The sequence below is a fragment of the Odocoileus virginianus genome, chromosome 2 (assembly GCF_023699985.2).
Source record: "Odocoileus virginianus isolate 20LAN1187 ecotype Illinois chromosome 2, Ovbor_1.2, whole genome shotgun sequence".
Classification (NCBI taxonomy): Eukaryota; Metazoa; Chordata; class Mammalia; order Artiodactyla; family Cervidae; genus Odocoileus; species Odocoileus virginianus.
In genome coordinates this window covers 2,116,068-2,124,814 of record NC_069675.1, presented here as the reverse complement: position 1 = coordinate 2,124,814, position 8,747 = coordinate 2,116,068, and positions in this window count along the sequence as shown.

The window sequence follows — 8,747 nt, the reverse complement described above, 5'->3', positions numbered from 1 at the left end:
ACTGAAGCCGGTGCATCTAGAGCCCGTGCTTTGCAAGAAGAGAGCCTGGGCACCGCAACAAAGAATAGGCCCTGCTAGCTGCAACTAGAGAAACCCACAAAAAGCAAAGAAGACCCAGCACAACCAAAAATAAATAAATAAATACATCCTTAAAAAAAATTGACCAAGGGACAGGAATCTTCAAGGGGCATCTCTAGGATTCTGTGTATGATAGATTTCTTTATTGTAAAGCTTCTCATTTGTCTTGAATTGGCTAATATGCACTGTGACTCTTACCGAAGGAAGTCTTCTATGCAAGCCATTTCTGTTATGATTACATTCAACTGACTACATCAGAAAATCCAAAATGACAATGGGTAAGCCAAAACAAAAATGGATTCTTATGCAAAGTGAGACAGGAGGTTGGTCATCCAGAGCTAGCCTAGAAGTTGCATGAAGTAGCAGTGCCCAGGCCCCTCCTCCCTTTCGTTGACTCTGGCAGTGTCTAACCTCATGATTGCCTATGGAATAAAATGAGAGCTGGAGGTCTGGTCGTCACATTGACATCTCAGGCTGGCAGACGGCTGGAAGGGGCTGATATCCCTCCTGGCTAAGGCAACTTCCTTTAAAGCACCCTCTACCCCACCACTCCCAAACACCCACCCCAAGTCACTCCCAGACCCTGAATGTACATTTCATTGACCAGAGCTTAATCAGAAGGCCACATAGGGAGGCTGGGAAGTGCTCTTTGGGCTGGGTGCTCTGCGCCTGGAATAAGGCCAGGGTCCTGTGACTCCACGAAGATGTGGGGTGTGCATACTGGTTAGATTCAGCTTTCACTACCACCCTGGACTCTCCAAGAGTATGTGATTACAGATGCCTTGTTTTCAGAGCACAGTGCATAAAGTGTGTTTTCCTTTAACCTGCAGAAAAATGTGATATGTCTAGCTGCCCGATACATTTATGTTCTATTCTCCTAGTTCCTGAGTAGTGAAAGTATTTTAAGGCCAAATGAGGCAGCACTGAAGAATATATGGGCTTCCCAAGTGGCTCAAATGATAAAGAATCTGCCTGAAGATGCAGGAGACACAGGAGATGCAGGTTTGATCCCTGGGTGGTGAAGATCCCCTGGAAAAAGAAATGGCAACCCACTCCAGCATGCCTGCCTGAAAAATCCAATGGACAGAGGAGCCTGGCGGGCTTCAGTCCATAAGGTCGCAAAGAACTGAACACGATTGAGTGACTCAGTAGGCATGCACAAAGAAAACATAAACAATCATCCCTAAATTGTATCAAAAAAGAAGCCTGTGTTCCTAGAACTCAAGCCACATCAGTCTCCCTTTGCCCCTTTCACTCATGTGTGATGCTGAGTCACTCGTCGTGTCCGACTTTTTGCGACACTTTGGACTGTGGCCTGCCAGGTTCCTCTGTCTATATTTGACCGTGCTGGTATTCAGATGTGGCACAGCATGTGTGGCCAGCACAACAGCTCCAGGCAAAACGTTCAAGGCACAGGGGAGCTGCACGGCCTGCCTTGCCGCCCATCTTGCCAGCTGGACCCCCAGGCCTGGACCTCTGAGAAGGAGGGTCCCCAACTCCTCCTCTCCGCTCATGTCCAACTCAAATAGCTCAATGCCCACCCCGCACCACCCCCCTCCACTTCCTGTCAAGGTCACTTCTCTGGCGGAGGTCTTGGAGCAAAGGAAGCCTATCTCGGGTTCCCTGTTCACCTTGCAGCTGGTCCCCACCTGGCGTCTGGGACGCAGGTCCTTTTTCTTCATCCCTGACTCACCACTTAAACAATTATGTAAGGATCTCTGACTAATAGCTAGGGGGCAAAGGAAGGTGACTGCAGCGGAGGAAAGGAAAAAAAACGAACTTCAAATTGAAATGTCAGTCATCATATTCCCGGCAACAAGCTCGGCTCTCTCCAGGGGGTTTCTCCTGGGCTCTGTCTGTCCTCAGGACCTTCCTCCCCTGTGTCTTCTTATGTCTTCCTCCTGCCTCAGACCCTGGTTTTGAAAACCCCAGCTTGTAACCTGAGGGCACTAACGTCAAGGTTTTGTTTGGGTTGGAATTCAAGCTCCCTGTGTTCACAGCAGGTGACACTTCATGGACACATCACATCAGAGAGGTTGACTCTGGGTCCTGGCCTCCCACTTCAGCCTCATTAACCTCTAAGGATCTCAAATGCAGAAGGGAGGTTTGGTCTTGCTTGATTGCCGAGGTTGGCCCTTCAGCCTTACAAAGTGACTGACGGCCGATCTCTGCTGATGGCCAGGAGGGTGAGTCCTGGCCCAGACAGCATCATTCCCAAAGACGAGGCAGGCTGGGACTAGAGGCAAGGACGCTCATTTTCAGGGCTGGGTCTTCCTGGCCCAAAGGGGGGAGGGGTGAAAGCCCAAGAGACAGAGAACATCAGGGCATCGAAGGAGGGGCAGCCGACTGAATGCTGAAGCCCCGTGACCCGCGGGATAAGTGACTGTGTGCTGGGCCTGCTGCAGGGGGGCCAGGTCGGGACTGTACCTTGTGACAGGGATGCTGTACCCCAGAGCAGACTGGCCCTTCAAAGGAGGCGGGAGGGAGTTGGGGTGCGGGCACAACGAGAGGAAGAGCAGAGGAAATGCTCTGGCCAAACTAGGAGCCAGGCAGGATGTATGAGGTCAGAGTCAGTGAGACAATGAAGCGGTCAGCCAGCGATGGGCAGAAGTTCGGCATCAGGAGATGGCAGTACGGAATTCTCTGGCGGCCCCATGGTTGGGACTCCGCACTTTCATTGCCGAGGCCACAGGTTCAGTCCCTGGTCAGGGAGCTAAGATCCCCTGCAGGCAGCAGGGTGCAGTCAAAAAAACAAAAACAGAAAAAACACAGGTAGCATCAGGCTAAGCACAGCAAGAATTAAATACACAGGGGGGCCCAGGTGAGCGCAGGTATCAAGGCTCGGGCAGGTGAATGCAAGTCTCAGCAGGCAGGTAGCAGACATCCAGGGCAGGAAAGCTGACCCAGGGCAGCAGGGGGAAGGAGGTCCTGACTCTGGAGCCTGTGGAGAGCCCTCCAGGGTCAGCTCAAGAACCCAGGTTCCACCAAACCCAAGTCCTCATGAGAAGCGTCGGGCCAAATGGGGCTCCTCTTGGGTAGATGTTGGGCAACCAGAAGTACCTGGACACTTTCAGGGAGAAATGGCCTTTGCTTCAGGTCAGAGAGGGACTTCCCCAGTGGCGCAGTTGGTAAAGAATCCGCCTGCCAATGCAGGAGATGCAAGAGACTTCGGTTCGATCCCTGGGTCGGGAAGATCCCCTAGAGTAGGAAATGGCTACCCATTCCTATAGTCTTGCCTGGAGAATTCCATGGACAGAGGAGGCTGGCGGGCTACAGTCCGTGAGGTCACAGAATCGGACACGACTGAGTGACTAAAAAAAAATAACAAAGCGTCTGATTGCATCACCCAGCGAGGCCTGAGTGTCCATGGCCAGACCTCTCCTCTGAGAGTGTAATTGTTTCTGTTCCTCCCTACACCTGACTCACGTTCCTGAGACATAAGTTTACACCCCTGGGAGAACTCAGGGCAGGCTCATGGGGATGCTGGGCTGGGTTTCCATGGGAAGGCTTTTCTGGGGGCAGAACCACCCAGGGGCCTGTTTGCAGGCAAGGGGTCTTGGGCCTCACTTCTACGCACAGTCAGAAGGAGCCTCAGCTCAAGGCACAGGGGCCTCATTCTCCCCAACTGAAAAACCGGGGTCAGAGCCATCTCCCCACTGCAGGTTGTATTCTGCTCCCCTCTCCCGAGGCCTCTGGTCATTTCTATGGCAACAGCTTTATAGACCTGACTCCGTGGGAGCCTGGGTGATGAGCCATGTGCCACTGTTGGCCTGGAGAGGCCACAGGAGCAGAAAGCAGCAGCCTGCCCCAGCTGAACAAAGTGTGTGTTCAACAGGAGAAGGACCATCTAAAACCTCTGGGGGGGTGAGTGTATGTGTGTGTTCAACGGGAAAAGGGCTATTAGAACCTCCGGGGTGTGTGTGTGTGTGTGTGTGTGTGTGTGTTCAACGGGAAAAGGGCCATTAGAACCTCTGGGGTGTGTGTGTGTGTGTGTGTGTGTGTTCAACGGGAAAAGGGCCATTAGAACCTCCGGGGTGTGTGCGTGTGTGTGTGTGTGTGTGTTCAGTGGGAAAAGGGCCATTAAAACCTCTGGGGTGTGTGTGTGTGAAAAGGTAAAACAAAGACCGAGAATTTAGAGTCCTTAACAGAAACCCTGGACAATGCTGTGCTTCTAAAATCTAAAACCATAAGTCCCAAATGTGACTTGAAGTCGCCCCCAGAGAAAAGTGCATCTTTCAAACCCAGTTAGTCCAACAGAGAACAGGACATCCCACATAATGAGGCAAGCTAGAATTAGAGAGCTAAAAATAATTTCAGGTGTGTTTTGCCAAGAATTCAAAAGGCCTTTCTGCCCACCAACCTTCGCTGGGTACCCATTGTGTATCTATCACTGTGCTGAGAGCTGGAAGCATGGGTATGTGGAGGAATATTTCTGCAACTCTGTTCCCTGAAGATACAGGGCATGGAGGGAAGGGATTCAGGGCACAGAGGTGTGCTCTGTGATGACAAGAGAGAATCAATTTTCTCGTTGCTGTTTCTCCATAGACAAGGCTTCTAAAGAGACACACCACTTTATTCCTCTTTGAAGCAGACAGACTGAAAATCCTGTTGGCAAGCCCACAGGAAGCACTAAGCTTGACAAGCATTGAAGTGGTGAGGCCACCCCAGCGTTTGGAAGGGATGAGAAGCCAAGTTCTGTTATAGGAACGCCAACTAAAACCTTTCTCTTGTTGCTTTGGAGAGGCCCAGGCCTTGACCATGCGCTTGGATCCCAGCTGCTAGGGCCACGCCCAGCTCCCCTCTTCCCAACAATGGACATCACAAGGACTCCTTCTCATCTGTTCTGTAACCCGAAAGTTTGGTCTGTGGCTAGTCCCTCCCTCTGAAAGCAGAAATGATTTCATGTACATTCAGCACTTCCACAGTCCCTGACGCGTGGCAAACGCTCAACAAAGGTTGGTAATTACCAGTATAATGAGTCTAGGGCTCATTAATAAATTGAAAATCTCGGGGGCATGGCTCTGTGAAGGTAAATCGTTTTCCAGACTCCTCCGCAGGCTGGAAAAAGATGAAAGGCATTTTCCGCTGAGGCTGGTAAGTTAAATAGGTAATCGGGATGAGTAATATCATCTGCCCCAAAGTGGACGATGATGATAACAAAACCTGTTCTCCCTAGGGGCTCCGGAGACCACAGGTGTCTCCAGCGCGCTGACCTGTCCCAGCTCCAGCCTGGTTGGTGCAACACTGCCCCCTGGTGAGGACAGAGGAACTACAGGGAAATTCTTAAAAGGACCGTGGTTGAAGTTTAGTTGCTGAGTGCTGTCTGACCGATTTGCTACCCCATGGACTGCAGCCCACCAGGTTCCTCTGTCTATGGGACGTTCCAGGCAAGAATACTGGAGTGGGTTTCCATTTCCTCCTCTGGGGGATCTTCTTGACCCAGGGACTGAACCGGGTCTCCTCACTGCAGTTGGTCTCCTGAATTACAGGTGGATTCTTTACCACTGAATCACCTAGGAAGCCCCCTTCGTCTGTAGCTCATTCTTTTTATTGTTGAACAGTAGTTCATTGTGTGAATAAGCCTTAATTTAGTTTTGTATTGTACTGATGGTGACATTTTGGCTGCTCCCAGTTTTGACTACTAAAAATAGCACTATTAGGAACAATCTTGTGTAGGTGTTTTTGTGAACAAGTGTTTTCATTTCTCTTGGGTAAATATTCAGGAGTCAGATTTCCGGGTCAATGGGTAGGTACATGTTTAACTTTCTAAGAATTTGCTAAACCATTTTTCCAAAGTGGTGGTAGCATTTTCACCTTCCCATCAACAGTATATGCTGCTGCTGCTAAGTTGCTTCAGTCATGTCCGACTTTGTGTGACCCCATAGACGGCAGCCCACCAGGCTCCCCTGTCCCTGGGATTCTCCAGGCAAGAACACTGGAGTGGGTTGCCACTTCCTTCTCCAATGCATGAAAGTGAAAAGTGAAAGTGAAGTCGCTCAGTCGTGTCTGACTCTTAGCGACCCCATGGACTGCAGCCCACCGGGCCCCCCTGTCCATGGGATTTTCCAAGCAAGAGTACTGGAGTGGGTTGCCATTGCCTTCTCCGAACGGTATATGAGTCTCCTTTTATTTCTAAAGTTTGGAGAAGTGCAGTTCTACGTGAGCAGCAAAATGAGGAGAATGAGCATTCATGTAAACTATGACGTCAGGATTTGATGAGGCAGCTGTTCTTTCTAGAACTCCCTGCACAGAGACTTTCCTGGTGGTCCAGTGGTTAAGGATCTGCCTTCCAATGCAGGGGACATGGGTTCAATTCCTGGCCAGGAAACTAAGATCCCACATGCCATGGGGCAAATAAGCCTGCATGCGGGAACTACAGAGCCCACAGGCCACAACTGGAGAGAAGCCTTCACTTCACAAGAAAGATCCCCTGTGCCACAGCTAAGACCCAACACAGCCAAAAATAGATGTAAATATTTTAAAAATAAAATCCCTACACAAATGGAAATCCTGGATTAAAACATCATAGGTCTGCTTATAAAAATGTAAGAGCTACCTTCAGACATCAAAACCAAAGAAGAAGGACTTCTTACTAAAAGAAACCAAGGATCTTTGGGGAAAGGCTGGTTTCTGATTTGGCACAAGGAAAGAAAAAAAAGTAAGCCTGGAACCCCTTCCATGTCAGACTAAGGACGGAGTGGCCAGCAAGAAGGGTTCTCACTTTCCACATTTTATTATAACAAAATGATGGGAGATAATATTCCTAATACAGATAACTAACAAAGAACTTATATCAAGAATACATATAAAGAACCTCCACAAATGAATCAAAATCGTTTTTAATGAACAAATGACTTAAATAGTTCTAACAGGGAGGAAACTTTGTGTTCTATTATTAAGTCAATCACTAAAGAGATATTGCCTGTAAATTAAATTATATATACAGCTCCATCTCTGAGAGGGGCTTCCCAGGTGGCTCGGTGGTAAAGAATCCACATGCCAATGCAGGAGATGCAGGTTGGATCCCTGGGTTGGGGAGACCCCTTGGAGAACGATATGGCAAACTACTCCAGTATTCTTGCCTGGGAAATCCCATGGACAGAGAAGCCTGGCAGGGCTACAGTCTGTGGGGTCAAAAATGAGTTGGACTCGACTTAGTGACTAAACAACAACAATCTCTGATCACCCTGCCTCCCGGGTAATGAGTTTTCAGTGAAAATACCTTTGTTTAGCTCACAGTAATCATCCTGACCATACTCACCTGTGAATGGCTGCAGGCAGGAAGAAATTAACAATCTGCACTGGAGTCTGGCCAGAATCAGGACTTTACCTCCTCGCCTATTAGTTTAAAAGAAGCTTGAATTCTAACTCAGGGAAGATGGTTCTTTGGGACATTAGTCTACCATCTTCTTGGTCTGCTGGCTTTCTCAACAAGTCATTACTCCTTGTCCCAACAACTCGTCTCTCGATTTATTTGCCTGTCATTTTGGCAAGCCACAGTAGCTTGGACTTGGTAAGATAGTCACTTAAAAAAAAGATATCCAAAAGTTCAATTAGCATTTAAAAAGTGATCAGTATCATTAGTTAACAGAAAAATGAAAATTAAAACCACCACAAAAAACCACTGCACATCAACCAGATTGTTAAAAAATTTAAAGGCTAAAATTAGAGTGTAGACAAACTGGAATGCTCATGCTTTAATGACAGGTGTTTTAAATTGGTAAAAGTTGTCTGGAAACCATTTGACATTATCTTCTAAAGCTAAACATATGTCTGCTGCGTGACTCAGGAATTTTCCTCCTAGGTATATGCTTAAGAGAAAAGCATAGGTCTAACGGGAATGTTCATAGCAGTTATAATAGCCCCAAACTAGAAACAACTCGAATATCCGTCAACAGTAGTACGGATTATAGTATAGTCATACAATGGAATACTATATCGTCAGTGGAAAAGAACAAATTACTGATGCATACAAGATAGTTGGGCTTCCCAGGTGGCACTAGTGGTGAAGAACCTGCCTGCCAATGCAGGAGACATAAGAGATGCAGGTTTGATCCCTGGGTTGGGAAGATCCCCTGGAAGAGGGCACGACAACCCACTCCAAGATTCTTGCCTGGAGAATCCCATGGACAGAGTAGCCTGGCAGGCTACAGTCCATGGGGTCACTAAGAGTCTGACACGACTGAAGGGACTTGGCATGAATGCACAATGTAATAATTGATTAAGGCAAGGAACTTCAATGGAGTCCAAAAACACTAGGTGAACTTTTGTTGGGAAGCAATACATTCAGATGACTTATTAAGTTGAAAAGGAGAGATGATTAATTATAATAAGGGAATCTGGACAAACATTGGAACAAAGTAATCAAACTTAGCATTAGGAAAAACAGGACAAACTGGCATTTTGAGTTTCTTGATATGATTTGAGGATTACACAACACTCAGGTAGATTTCTTGCTAAAAATGCTTAATCTGGTTCTAATCATGAGAAAATAATCAGAAAATACAGTTTGTGGGACATTCCACAAAATGACTGGCCTGGACTCCTCAAAATGTTAATGTCATGAAAGACAAAAAGAGGTTGAAAGATCATTCTAGACTGAAGCAGCCTACAGAGGTAGGGCAAAGAACATGCAATGTGTTATCATTGATTGAAAACAGATGGTGGAG